Below are 16,162 nucleotides of genomic sequence, written 5' to 3'. Positions count from 1 at the left end.
TCATTATGTTGTCCTAAGTAGTTCATAGTACCGATTCCGCCTTGTGGTTTCCTGCCAGATGACTACAAAATTAGGGCCGGGACTAATTGCGATTAATTTAGATGAATTAACTACAGAAAAATTAATCGCGATTAACTACAGATAAATTAATCGCACCTTTTTTTCCACGGCGGAATGTTTCTCACTGGGCGCTTTTCTATAGTACTGAAAACTGGAAATAACTAGAAACAAAATTTCAAGAAATTTTACTGGGTGCCTGAAGCTCGCCAAGTCTGTGCAGCATTTGAGCCACGGACCACCATTTGATAACATTTAGCCTCTCAGAAGGGTCCATTTGGTTACATGTGAGCCAGGTCTCCCCATTGACTTTCAATGAGGTATTTTGTCTTAGTTCATTGCGCATTATGTTGCCACCAACATTCTAATGCTAACATGCTAACATGCTAATACTAACATGCTAACATGCTAGCATGCTAACATTTTAATGCTAACATGCTAATGCTAACATGATATCATGCTAAAATGCTAACATGTTGCTAACATGCTAATGCTAACATGCTAACATGATAATGCTATCATGCTAACATGCTAATGTTAACATGCTAATGCTATCATGCTAACATGCAAATGCTATCATGCTAACATTCTAATGCTAACATGCTAACATGCTAATGCTATCATGCTAACATGCTAACATGCTAATGCTAACATGCTAATGCTAACATGTTAACATGCTAATGCTAACATGCTAACATGCTAATGCTATCATGCTAACATGCTAACATGATAATGCTAACATGCTAATGCTATCATGCTAACATGCTAATGCTAACATGCTAATGCTAACATGCTAACATGTTAATGCTATCATGCTAACATGCTAATGCTATCATGCTAACATTCTAATGTTAACATGCTAACATGCTAATGCTATCATGCTAATGCTATCATGCCTTCATGCTAACATGCTAATGCTAACATGCTAATGCTAGCATGTTAATGCTAACATGCTAATGCTAACATGCTAATGCTAACATGCTAATGCTATCATGCTAACATGCTAACATGCTAACATGCTAACATGCTAATGTTAACATGCTAATGCTATCATGCTAACATGCTAATGCTATCATGCTAACATGCTAACATGCTAATGCTAACATGCTAATGCTATCATGTTAACATGCTAATGCTAACATGCTAATGCTAACATGCTAATGCTATCATGCTAACATGCTAATGCTAACATGCTAATGCTAACATGCTAATGCTAATAAGATAATGCTAACATGCTAATGCTAACATGCTAATGCGGGCAGAGGGGCGGGGCTTAAGCAATTAAGCCATTACAGCTTGTTCCTCTTGATGGTCTATGTCCATGTACCAAAGTTTGAGGCTGTAGCATGTTGTAAACAATAGTTGGAGCTGTGTAAAGGCCAGCCAATAGGAAGACAGGGTTTGTGTGTGTGTGCGTGCGCATGTGTGTGTGTGTGTGTGCGCTCAGGGGGGCGGCCCGGTTCTGGCAAGCCACCCCGCGTCTGAAACGGTTGAGAAATGACAGAGTTACGTGTTTCCCCGATTTTCTCCATTGACTTTCAATGTGTGTGTGTGCGTGCACATGTGTGCATGTGCGTGCATGTGCGTTCGTGTGTGCGCGTGTTTGAGAGGTGGTCAACTTGACCTTGAATCATTAACAAAGTATCAATTTCACCTGGGCTAGGGCTAGTCTATGCGAATGCAAACACTATTGAAAGTTAAAACCACACTGATTCAGTGAGAGAACGTATGTCCGAACAAATTGCTCTATCGCAAAAAGTAAACGTCAAATGCGATTTTTGTTTGCGCCGTGAGTGACCCGAGACATTGAGGTACGCCGTGTGCGATCGTGGTATTGGTACGATAAAAAACGTGGTTATGAGAGCGAGTTAAGAAATTGTGTTTGTGATGAAAAAATTGCTGACTCATTCAAGCAGTTAACATGAAGTTCTATGACACATTATGATGGTACACCTGTCGCTTTCAGGGCTGTAGTTCACGTACCGTATGAATCTGGGCTGTGGTTGTGACATTGGGTGAAAGAGGACGAGTGTGGCTACAAAATTACCAAAACCCATGCGTGTAAAGTTAATATTTTGGCCGTGAGGACGATTTGTTCGGAGAATTTCGCTACAGTTTTCACATTGGCTTCTCCCTCTGACCCGCTCTCTCTCTGGCCGTGCGACACTGAGAGTCGAGATTTTTGCTCAGACCACACACACTTTGAACTGAGATAGCGGGCAAACCGTGCAACGCATTCGAATTCCGTCTGAACCACAACAAAGTCGATGGCCTCGTGTGCTGTTTGAGGTTTAAATCGTGTTTCTACGTAACAGTATGCCAGAGCAATGTGGCTCCAAAGTAACGTGTCGTTTTCTGTTTTTACCCGCGTTTCCCCATTGACTTTGCATGGGGCATTTTTCGCGTCGTTTATTGCGAATTACGTCGGCACGGTAACCCGAAACGGAAAGAAAAGCACAAGCACACCATTCCCGGCCGAGCCGCACGTTTCGATGTATATATTGTGGGGCTTTGGTAAACCGTGCGGCCGGCCGTAGACGTCAAAGTTTCGTGTCTTGATTACGATTAAGTATGTGTTGCGGATTTCAACCTGTGTTTCTGCCATTGCATGGCAGGCACCCAGAATAAAAAGTCACCCCATTTTGTGTTGCCTATAACTGGAGGTCTGACAAAAAACAGTAACAATATGAAGTAAGTACAGCTTTGTGATGTCACTGAGATGTACTTGTTACTGTTACTAATTTTTTTTCAGACCTCCAGTTCTAGGCAACACAGAATGGGCTGACTTTTTATTATTATTTCCACAACAGGTATATTAATGACAGTAAAATGTTGAAAATGACTCTGAGTGGCATCCTGTAGTCACTATAAGTTGATTCACTGGGATACCAAAAAACATTAAAAAAAAAAGGTTTCTCGCTGTTCTCGGGTTGAATATTGATATGCGATTAAAATGCGATTAATCTAGATTAATTAATCGCAAAGCCTCTGATTAATTAGAATTTTTTTTTTAATCGAGTCCCAGCTCTACTACAAATCATTGACTACAACATGAGGAAATGGAATGCTGCCCAGGGCAGGCCGCACTGACCATGAGGATCTGACACAGGGCAGGCCTCACTGACCATGAGGATCTGACACAGGGCAGGCCGCACTGACCATGAGGATATGACACAGGGCAGGCCTCACTGACCATGAGGATCTGACCCAGGGCAGGACGCACTGACCATGAGGATCTGACACAGGGCAGGCCTCACTGACCATGAGGATCTGACACAGGGCAGGCCGCACTGACCATGAGGATCTGACACAGGGCAGGACGCACTGACCATGAGGATCTGACACAGGGCAGGCCTCACTGACCATGAGGATCTGACACAGGGCAGGCCTCACTGACCATGAGGATCTGACACAGGGCAGGCCTCACTGACCATGAGGATCTGACCCAGGGCAGGCCTCACTGACCATGAGGATCTGACCCAGGGCAGGGCGCACTGACCATGAGGATCTGACACAGGGCAGGCCGCACTGACCATGAGGATCTGACACAGGGCAGGCCTCACTGACCATGAGGATCTGACACAGGGCAGGCCGCACTGACCATGAGGATATGACCCAGGGCAGGGCGCACTGACCATGAGGATCTGACACAGGGCAGGCCTCACTGACCATGAGGATCTGACACAGGGCAGGCCGCACTGACCATGAGGATCTGACACAGGGCAGGGCGCACTGACCATGAGGATCTGACACAGGGCAGGCCGCACTGACCATGAGGATATGACACAGGGCAGGCCTCACTGACCATGAGGATCTGACACAGGGCAGGCCTCACTGACCATGAGGATCTGACCCAGGGCAGGACGCACTGACCATGAGGATCTGACACAGGGCAGGCCTCACTGACCATGAGGATCTGACACAGGGCAGGCCGCACTGACCATGAGGATCTGACACAGGGCAGGACGCACTGACCATGAGGATCTGACACAGGGCAGGCCTCACTGACCATGAGGATATGACACAGGGCAGGCCTCACTGACCATGAGGATCTGACACAGGGCAGGCCGCACTGACCATGAGGATCTGACACAGGGCAGGCCGCACTGACCATGAGGATCTGACACAGGGCAGGCCGCACTGACCATGAGGATATGACACAGGGCAGGCCGCATTGACCATGAGGATCTGACACAGGGCAGGCCGCACTGACCATGAGGATCTGACACAGGGCAGGCCTCACTGACCATGAGGATCTGACACAGGGCAGGCCGCACTGACCATGAGGATATGACCCAGGGCAGGGCGCACTGACCATGAGGATCTGACACAGGGCAGGCCTCACTGACCATGAGGATCTGACACAGGGCAGGCCTCACTGACCATGAGGATCTGACACAGGGCAGGCCGCATTGACCATGAGGATCTGACACAGGGCAGGCCGCACTGACCATGAGGATCTGACACAGGGCAGGCCGCACTGACCATGAGGATATGACCCAGGGCAGGGCGCACTGACCATGAGGATCTGACACAGGGCAGGCCGCACTGACCATGAGGATCTGACACAGGGCAGGCCGCACTGACCATGAGGATCTGACACAGGGCAGGCCTCACTGACCATGAGGATATGACACAGGGCAGGCCGCACTGACCATGAGGATATGACACACATTTTGACCTGATGGTTAAGATTATATTTACCCCCTGAGCAAGCAGCTCAGCTCCATTTGCTCAATGGTATCAGAATGTCAGCACTTGCAATTTCACTTGTTTATCCTGTATGAGTTATCTACTCCTGATTGGATGAAATTGGTATCCTGACTTGAAAAAAGTATGTTCTATTCTATATATTAAACAGCTGGAGAGACAGACTGGAGAGAGAGACCCCTGTTAGTGAACAAACCCTATAGCAATGATTACTATTACAATATAGAGCTATTTAACACTGTTACTGAACACACTCTATAGCAATGATTACTGTCACAATATAGAGCTATTTAACACTGTTACTGAACACACTCTATAGCAATGATTACTGTCACAATATAGAGCTATTTAACACTGTTACTGAACACACTCTATAGCAATGATTACTGTCACAATATAGAGCTATTTAACACTGTTACTGAACACACTCTATAGCAATGATTACTGTCACAATATAGAGCTATTTAACACTGTTACTGAACACACTTTATAGCAATGATTACTATATAGAGCTATTTAACACTGTTACTGAACACACTTTATAGCAATGATTACTATATAGAGCTATTTAACACTGTTACTGAACACACTATATAGCAATGATTACTATTACTATATAGAGCTATTTAACACTGTTACTGAACACACTCTATAGCAATGATTACTATTACTATATAGAGCTATTTAACACTGTTACTGAACACACTTTATAGCAATGATTACTGTCACAATATAGAGCTATTTAACACTGTTACTGAACACACTCTATAGCAATGATTACTGTCACAATATAGAGCTATTTAACACTGTTACTGAACACACTATAGCAATGATTACTGTCACAATATAGAGCTATTTAACACTGTTACTGAACACACTCTATAGCAATGATTACTGTCACAATATAGAGCTATTTAACACTGTTACTGAACACACTCTATAGCAATGATTACTGTCACAATATAGAGCTATTTAACACTGTTACTGAACACACTCTATAGCAATGATTACTATTACTATATAGAGCTATTTAACACTGTTACTGAACACACTCTATAGCAATGATTACTGTCACAATATAGAGCTATTTAACACTGTTACTGAACACACACTATAGCAATGATTACTGTCACAATATAGAGCTATTTAACACTGTTACTGAACACACTCTATAGCAATGATTACTGTCACAATATATAGCTATTTAACACTGTTACTGAACACACACTATAGCAATGATTACTATTACAATATAGAGCTATTTAACACTGTTACTGAACACACACTATAGCAATGATTACTGTCACAATATAGAGCTATTTAACACTGCTACTGAACACTATAGCAATGATTACTATTACTATATAGAGCTATTTAACACTGTTACTGAACACACACTATAGCAATGATTACTATTACAATATAGAGCTATTTAACACTGTTACTGAACACACACTATAGCAATGATTACTGTCACAATATAGAGCTATTTAACACTGTTACTGAACACACTCTATAGCAATGATTACTATTACTATATAGAGCTATTTAACACTGTTACTGAACACACTCTATAGCAATGATTACTGTCACAATATAGAGCTATTTAACACTGTTACTGAACACACTCTATAGCAATGATTACTGTCACAATATAGAGCTACTTAACACTGTTACTGAACACACTCTATAGCAATGATTACTATTACAATATAGAGCTATTTAACACTGTTACTGAACACACACTATAGCAATCACTGGATAGAGCTATTTATCACATTACCAACCAAAATATCATCAGCTTAGTAAGAAATCTCAGCTACTCCTTCTAATAGTGGTATTGTTACTTGTGTTACTTGTGTGCAACTGTAAGCAAACGTGGACCAGTCCATTTGGTTACATTTGTACACTCTGGGGGTTAAATGAACACAATCACTAATTAGTTTGAGTAACGTTATAGTAACAACAACAACAACAACAATAAGTTACAACAACAACAACAACAACAACAACCATCAGACTTCCTTTAGGTTTAGCTGCTAGCATAATTATGTTGTGTTAAACATGACTATGATGACCAACCTGCGCCTGTTCAGGAGGACACAGAGATCCTTGTGATCCTTATGATTCCTCCTTATGGCTCCTTATGGCTCCTTATGGCTCCTTATGGTCCGTGACAAGCAGCAGCAACAACAACAACACACCGTTAGCCTGGCTAAAGCTGCTAACGTTAGTCACCACAGACACAAACACCGGCTCTCACACCCCGGAAACCCCCCAGGAAAGTGACGTCTACGGCCTCTCCTTCTTTAATCCGTACATGGAATTTGGCTAGCTAAATAATATCAAGGCAAGGCTGTTATGTAAAGAAGGAGAGGCCATAGACGAATCCACAGACGGAGGGCTGCCTCCTAGCAGCAGTGTGTGCGTGTGTGTGTGTGACTGTGTGTGTGTGTGTGTGTGTGTGTGTGTGTGTGTGTGTGTGCGTGCGTGCGTGCGTGCGTGCGTGCGTGCGTGCGTGCGTGCGTGCGTGTGTGTGTGTGTGTGTGACTGACTGTGTGTGTGTGTGTGTGTGTGTGTGTGTGTGTGTGTGTGTGTGTGTGTGTGTGTGTGTGTGTGTGTGTGCGTGCGTGCGTGCGTGTGTAGTGTGTGTGTGTGTGTGTGTGTGTGTGTGTGTGTGTGTGTGTGTGTGTGTGTGTGTGTGTGTGTGTGTGTGTGTAAAATAGTCAACATGAACCTTTAAAGGTGAGTTTTATTTGGGCAGAAAAGTGGTTACTGACAGACCTCTCCTACAAACGGAATAAAAGGACCATTTATGTATTTTTCTCTAAATACATGATGAAAGTAAAGAAGTTAATTTGTTTTCACACCGGTTTAAAATAGGCCTAATCAACCACGTATAGGCCTACAGGGCCATTATGATATGAATGACATGATTCATCGACATGACCGTCAATCTTCAGGACATATCAGTTTCAGTTATATCAAACTGGCACCAACACTTTGATCTGTAGGCCTAAGGCCTGTACAGAATATTTATGAACATGCAGAGCTCACCTGATCCGATCAACAACATAACATCCTCAAACAGGCGGGGTTGTGTTGAAAGATACTGAGAAATCTACACACAGTGAAACAGCTTTGCGTTATTTTTAATAAAAGATCACGCAAGGTGATTAGCCTCCTGTACCCTGCCCTGCCACTCCCCCTTGCGAACAGAACATGAAAAAACTATGTGACGCTGAAGGCATATATAGGGCCCCATTTGACCTTGATCCACTAAAGTTATACTTAAAGTCATTTCACTTAATTCAAGTATCACTTATTTTTTTGTTTTGTTGTGATAATCCTCCCTACTATAGAGTGTGCTGGCCATATAAGGAGTTCCTCCCTGTCCCCAGTTAACCCCTGGGGGTCAAAAAACCTTAGGTTTCGTTTTTGACTCTCTATCCTGATTGGACGAAATGCTGGGTCCCACAGCCAAAAACGAAACCTAAGGTTTTTTTGAGTGAAATCACTGAATTTACCTTTAAAGGGATTGTGACATAAAAAAAAGGTTTTGGAATTGTTCTTGTTTTTTTTAGGTTTTCTAATCTCAATTGCACCCAAAAAACATGAACTTTTAACATTCAGTAGATTTTCTGTGATCTGGGGTTTTCTGGCTCAAACAGGTGCTCTGATTTGCCGGCAGTAAGTGACATCACTTACTGCAAATCCCATAGGCCTATATGTCAATGGGATTTTTCCAGCAGATGTCACTGTTTCACTGTGTTGCCTGTTTTCATTGTAGCTCAAAAGGCCCAAAAAACCCCAAAGAAAACTTCAGACCACAGAAAATCCACTGAATGTTAAAAGTTCAGGTTTTTTGTTTAATGTTTGTGTAATTTTGTGTTTATTGTGCTCATGTCATTGGGTACAGTTGGGTACAGTTGTGTACAGCACCAAACTGTTTATTGTGCTCATGTCATTGGGTACAGTTGGGTACAGTTGGGTACAGTTGTGTAATGTTGTGTTTATTGTGCTCATGTCATTGGGTACAGTTGGGTACAGTTGTGTACAGCACCAAACTGTTTATTGTGCTCATGTTATTGGGTACAGTTGGGTACAGTTGGGTACAGTTGTGTAATGTTGTGTTTATTGTGCTCATGTTATTGGGTACAGTTGTGTAATGTTGTGTTTATTGTGCTCATGTTATTGGGTACAGTTGTGTAATGTTGTGTTTATTGTGCTCATGTTATTGGGTACAGTTGTGTACAGTTGGGTACAGTTGTGTAATGTTGTGTTTATTGTGCTCATGTCATTGGGTACAGTTGTGTACAGCACCAAACTCTTCCGCTTCTTCAAATACATCGAAAACAGAGATGTTGCCAAAACCCTGCTGAAGGAGAGAGGACTGAAGAACATAAGGATTGGAATAGAAGGTAATATTCTGTTGTAATATTCAACCTATATTCATTGTTAAAATTGGTTAAAAAAACAGTATACATTTTTATTAAAATCAAATGATTACCATGTTTTGTCCTGGAGGAGATGTAAATTGGTCGATTTAATCGACATACCGATTCTACCAATGCCTTCTAAATCAGTAACTCGTTGGATTAACCCACTTGTAAAGGCAACTTTTCAAAGAAAGGATGCCAGTGAGGGATATGGTGTGAAGCTCTTTAAAGGATGCCAGTGAGGGATATGGTGTGAAGCTCTTTAAAGGATGCCAGTGAGGGATATGGTGTGAAGCTCTTTAAAGGATGCCAGTGAGGGATATGGTGTGAAGCTCTTTTCAAAGAAAGGATGCCAGTGAGGGATATGGTGTGAAGCTCTTTTCAAAGAAAGGATGCCAGTGAGGGATATGGTGTGAAGCTCTTTTCAAAGAAAGGATGCCAGTGAGGGATATGGTGTGAAGCTCTTTTCAAAGAAAGGATGCCAGTGAGGGATATGGTGTGAAGCTCTTTCCAAAGAAAGGATGCCAGTGAGGGATATGGTGTGAAGCTCTTTTCAAAGAAAGGATGCCAGTGAGGGATGTGGTGTGAAGCTCTTTAAAGGATGCCAGTGAGGGATATGGTGTGAAGCTCTTTCCAACGCGTGGTGATGACAGTAAATCAGGTCGTCTCGTTGAGTGCATTTAAAAGGTTAACTCACTCTGTGAATACTCCTCTCCCATAGGCTGGAGGGGTTAACTCACTCTGTGAATACTCCTCTCCCATAGGCTGGAGGGGTTAACTCACTCTGTGAATACTCCTCTCCCATAGGCTGGAGGGGTTAACTCACTCTGTGAATACTCCTCTCCCATAGGCTGGAGGGGTTAACTCACTCTGTGAATACTCCTCCCATAGGCGGGGGGGGTTAACTCACTCTGTGAATACTCCTCTCCCATAGGCTGGAGGGGTTAACTCACTCTGTGAATACTCCTCCCATAGGCGGGGGGGGTTAACTCACTCTGTGAATACTCCTCCCATAGGCGGGGGGTTGTCGCGGTCCCAGTCCACCGAGTCGTCGTCACTCAGCACCACGATGTGACTCTCTCTCTCTCCCTGGCGGGCGCTCGACACCATGACGGGCACAATCAGCTCCGCCAGGAACGCCTCGAACTGACACCTGGCGCCGTCATTGGACAGCTCGTGGAGCAGTGCACCTTGGGAAAGGTCACACCGTCATTGGACAGCTCGTGGAGCAGTGCACCTTGGGAAAGGTCACACCGTCATTGGACAGCTCGTGGAGCAGTGCACCTTGGGAAAGGTCACACCGTCATTGGACAGCTCGTGGAGCAGTGCACCTTGGGAAAGGTCACACCGTCATTGGACAGCTCATGGAGCAGTGCCCCTTGGGAAAGGTCACACCGTCATTGGACAGCTCGTGGAGCAGTGCACCTTGGGAAAGGTAACACCGTCATTGGACAGCTCGTGGAGCAGTGCACCTTGGGAAAGGTCACACCGTCATTGGACAGCTCATGGAGCAGTGCCCCTTGGGAAAGGTCACACCGTCATTGGACAGCTCGTGGAGCAGTGCACCTTGGGAAAGGTAACACCGTCATTGGACAGCTCGTGGAGCAGTGCACCTTGGGAAAGGTCACACACGTGACACATCGTTCACCACTTCCATCTGATTGACATTTCAGCGCTGCATTCCGTAAGATAATACAATTATAATAATAAACTTTATTTATAGAGCAGATTTCATTTCAGCGCAAAGTGCTTTACAGAGCAGATCTTTCATTGACTAAAACATGGCTGTTTGCGGTAAAGACTGCCATGACACTGACAGTGTGTAAAAGTGAACCAAAGTCTGACATGACTTGCGCTGCAGAAGAAAAAATAAAAATAAAAATAAATGAAAATTAATGAACCTTTAAAGAGACAAAAAAAGGTGACATTGATCAATTCTTAAAAAAGAAAACGCTTCTACTATATTATTTAGGCCCCCACAATCTAAAGCTATGTTTCTGTGTCAGTGGTTCTTCGATATAAGGTTTTATGACATTCATTTTCATTTATTTTTCTTTTTCTTTTTTCTTTTAGGTTTTATGACCTCAATTACACCCAAAAAACCTGAACTTTGAACATTCAGTGGATTTTCTGTGGTCTGAAGTTTTCTTTGGGGTTTTTTGGGCCTTTTGAGCTACAATGAAAACGGGCAACACAGTGAAACAGTGACATCTGCTGGCAAATCCCATTGACATATATGGGATTTGCAGTAAGTGATGTCACTTACTGCCGGCAAACCAGAGCACCTGTTTGAGCCAGAAAACCCCAGATCACAGAAAATCTACTGAATGTTAAAAGTTCATGTTTTTTGGGTGCAATTGAGATTAGAACACCTAAAAAAAAACAAGAACAATTCCAAAACCTTTTTTTTAACGTCACAATCCCTTTAAAATAAATAGCAGACCTACAAGCTCGGTGACGCGCTATGAGCTTGTAGATCTGCTATTTTTCAATAGCTATAAAGCACCACAATGGGTTCCCGCCCCAAAATGTGTTGCACAAGGTGCCCTTTTTTTCCCTTGAGCACCTGCCCCTCTAAATGTCTGTGCACGCCTGCTCACATGACCATGCCATAGTACGGTATACCGATTTGTGTGAGGTTCATGGTTCATGCAAAAAATAAAAAAAATCACACCCGTGTGAAGTAAGTAGCCTACCATGCTGCTGCACCTACCATACCATGGTAGCACCTACCATACCATGGTAGCACCTACCATACCATGATAGCACCTACCATACCATGGTAGCACCTACCATACCATGGTAGCACCTACCATACCATGTAGCACCTACCACACCATGGTAGCACCTACCACACCATGGTAGCACCTACCACACCATGATAGCACCTACCATACCATGGTAGCACCTACCATACCATGTAGCACCTACCACACCATGGTAGCACCTACCACACCATGGTAGCACCTACCATACCATGGTAGCACCTACCACACCATGGTAGCACCTACCACACCATGGTAGCACCTACCATACCATGGTAGCACCTACCATACCATGATAGCACCTACCATACCATGGTAGCACCTACCATACCATGTAGCACCTACCACACCATGGTAGCACCTACCACACCATGGTAGCACCTACCATACCATGGTAGCACCTACCACACCATGGTAGCACCTACCATACCATGGTAGCACCTACCACACCATGGTAGCACCTACCACACCATGGTAGCACCTACCACACCATGGTAGCACCTACCACACCATGGTAGCACCTACCACACCATGGTAGCACCTACCACACCATGGTAGCACCTACCACACCATGGTAGCACCTACCATACCATGGTAGCACCTACCATACCATGGTAGCACCTACCACACCATGGTAGCACCTACCATACCATGGTAGCACCTACCATACCATGGTAGCACCTACCATACCATGGTAGCACCTACCATACCATGGTAGCACCTACCACACCATGGTAGCACCTACCACACCATGGTAGCACCTACCACACCATGGTAGCACCTACCACACCATGGTAGCACCTACCATACCATGGTAGCACCTACCACACCATGGTAGCACCTACCACACCATGGTAGCACCTACCACACCATGGTAGCACCTACCACACCATGGTAGCACCTACCATACCATGGTAGCACCTACCACACCATGGTAGCACCTACCATACCATGGTAGCACCTACCATACCATGGTAGCACCTACCACACCATGGTAGCACCTACCACACCATGGTAGCACCTACCACACCATGGTAGCACCTACCACACCATGGTAGCACCTACCACACCATGGTAGCACCTACCACACCATGGTAGCACCTACCATACCATGGTAGCACCTACCATACCATGGTAGCACCTACCATACCATGGTAGCACCTACCATACCATGGTAGCACCTACCACACCATGGTAGCACCTACCACACCATGTAGCACCTACCACACCATGGTAGCACCTACCATACCATGCTGCTGCACCTACCATACCATGGTAGCACCTACCATACCATGGTAGCACCTACCATACCATGGTAGCACCTACCATACCATGGTAGCACCTACCATACCATGGTAGCACCTACCACACCATGGTAGCACCTACCATACCATGCTGCTGCACCTACCATACCATGGTAGCACCTACCATACCATGGTAGCACCTACCATACCATGGTAGCACCTACCATACCATGCTGCTGCACCTACCATACCATGGTAGCACCTACCATACCATGCTGCTGCACCTACCACACCATGGTAGCACCTACCACACCATGGTAGCACCTACCATACCATGGTAGCACCTACCACACCATGGTAGCACCTACCACACCATGGTAGCACCTACCACACCATGGTAGCACCTACCACACCATGGTAGCACCTACCACACCATGGTAGCACCTACCACACCATGGTAGCACCTACCATACCATGGTAGCACCTACCATACCATGGTAGCACCTACCACACCATGGTAGCACCTACCACACCATGGTAGCACCTACCATACCATGGTAGCACCTACCACACCATGGTAGCACCTACCACACCATGGTAGCACCTACCATACCATGGTAGCACCTACCATACCATGGTAGCACCTACCATACCATGGTAGCACCTACCACACCATGGTAGCACCTACCACACCATGGTAGCACCTACCATACCATGGTAGCACCTACCACACCATGGTAGCACCTACCACACCATGGTAGCACCTACCATACCATGGTAGCACCTACCACACCATGGTAGCACCTACCACACCATGGTAGCACCTACCACACCATGGTAGCACCTACCACACCATGGTAGCACCTACCACACCATGGTAGCACCTACCATACCATGGTAGCACCTACCACACCATGGTAGCACCTACCACACCATGGTAGCACCTACCATACCATGGTAGCACCTACCACACCATGGTAGCACCTACCACACCATGGTAGCACCTACCACACCATGGTAGCACCTACCATACCATTTTTTCCCGTGTGAAGTAAGTGGTGCAATTCCGTGTGCGGGGTCCGCGGAACATCCAGACCCCCAGGGGGAAATGACAGAGTTACCGTGTGTGGGGGTCCCCAGGGGGTCCCTCTACTGTACTGTACTGTACTGTACTGTACTGTACTGTACTAAGTAAAAAAAAATATATATTTTTTTTTAAATAATAATAATATATTTTTTTTAATTACGTCTTGTCGGGATTGGCACTCATTGCAAAGACGTCTAGAAGACGGGATTACGGTTTTGGCACTTAAACAGTTTTAATGAAGTGGTTGCACCACCTGGCGGAGACAATAAATGTATTGTATGGAATAAACCTCTAACAATTGGACAGCAGGTGTCCCAAATGTGTCTCAGTTCATCCTAGGTATAATGTTTCATAAATAATGTCTGCTTCATACATTATTGTATTTAAGGAGATCATTTGCACATTAGCTATTTAAAACCGGTATATGGACACATGGAAGCAGTGTGAGCCTTTATTTTTGTAGCACTTTTCACAACAACCGTTTACACAAAGGCCCCTTTTCCACCGCTTGGTTCCCAATGGGAACCGGTTCAGTTCTTTTCCACCGGTTGGTTCCCAGTGGGAACCGGTTCAGTTATTTTCCACCGGTTGGTTCCCAATGGGAACCGTTTCAGTTCTTTTCCACCGCTTGGTTCCCAATGGGAACCGGTTCAGTTATTTTCCAACGGTTGGTTCCCAGTGGGAACCGGTTCAGTTCTTTTCCACCGCTTGGTTCCCAGTGGGAACCGGTTCAGTTCTTTTCCACCGCTTGGTTCCCAATGGGAACCGGTTCAGTTATTTTCCAACGGTTGGTTCCCAATGGGAACCGGTTCAGTTATTTTCCACCGGTTGGTTCCCAGTGGGAACCGGTTCAGTTATTTTCCACCGGTTGGTTCCCAGTGGGAACCGGTTCAGTTATTTTCCACCGGTTGGTTCCCAATGGGAACCGGTTCAGTTCTTTTCTACCGGTTGGTTCCCAGTGGGAACCGGTTCAGTTCTTTTCCACCGGTTGGTTCCCAGTGGGACGAACCGGTTCAGTTCTTTTCCACCGGTTGGTTCCCAGTGGGAACCGGTTCAGTTCTTTTTGGTTCTTAGTCCATGAGCCAGAGCTCCACAATTGAAACGTGAATTATGAATTGTGTGGGCAAAACCATACCTATATTAGATTGTTATCACCATTAAACTCCCCCAATTGAGTACTTACACAAAGACAATGATTTATTGTATTACAAATTTTACATTTTTAAATATGCAAATAAGGCATTATGTAGGAAAATTTGCAAAATAATCAAAAACATGAAAAAGCTACTACTGTGGAAGGGTTATCATGTATTAATTTACTTGTATTGATCCTATAAACAACTAGAACTGCACTCTGTCGAGTGCATACTTGCTTGTTGCACACTAGTTGGCCATAAATGGCCAACTAGTGCGCAAGCAGAGCGCGCAAGTCCTTTCGACCGCTGTAAACTGTCAAATCTCAGTATCTCTGTGAAGGAACATTTGAAATGTATAATTTTTAGATGTAACTATTTGCTACCTACCTACTTTATGCATATAAACACCTAGTATTATTAAGTATGATTCAAGTTTCTATCTATATAAGTTTGGGTGAAGAGCTAGTCATACATACATGACTATACATGACATACATGAGCTGCTTTAGGACAGGGTCTCGTGTCCTCTGAAGGAGCTGTTTTGGGACAGGGTCTCGTGTCCTCTGAAGGAGCTGCTTTAGGACAGGGTCTCGTGTCCTCTGAAGGAGCTGGTTTAGGACAGGGTCTCGTGTCCTCTGAAGGAGCTGCTTTAGGACAGGGTCTCGTGTCCTCTGAAGGAGCTGCTTTAGGACAGGGTCTCGTGTCCTCTGAAGGAGCTGGTATA

This window comes from Protomyctophum parallelum (genome assembly GCF_964188405.1).
Source record: "Protomyctophum parallelum genome assembly, chromosome: 8".
Classification (NCBI taxonomy): Eukaryota; Metazoa; Chordata; class Actinopteri; order Myctophiformes; family Myctophidae; genus Protomyctophum; species Protomyctophum parallelum.
This window is presented reverse-complemented; position numbering follows the sequence as displayed.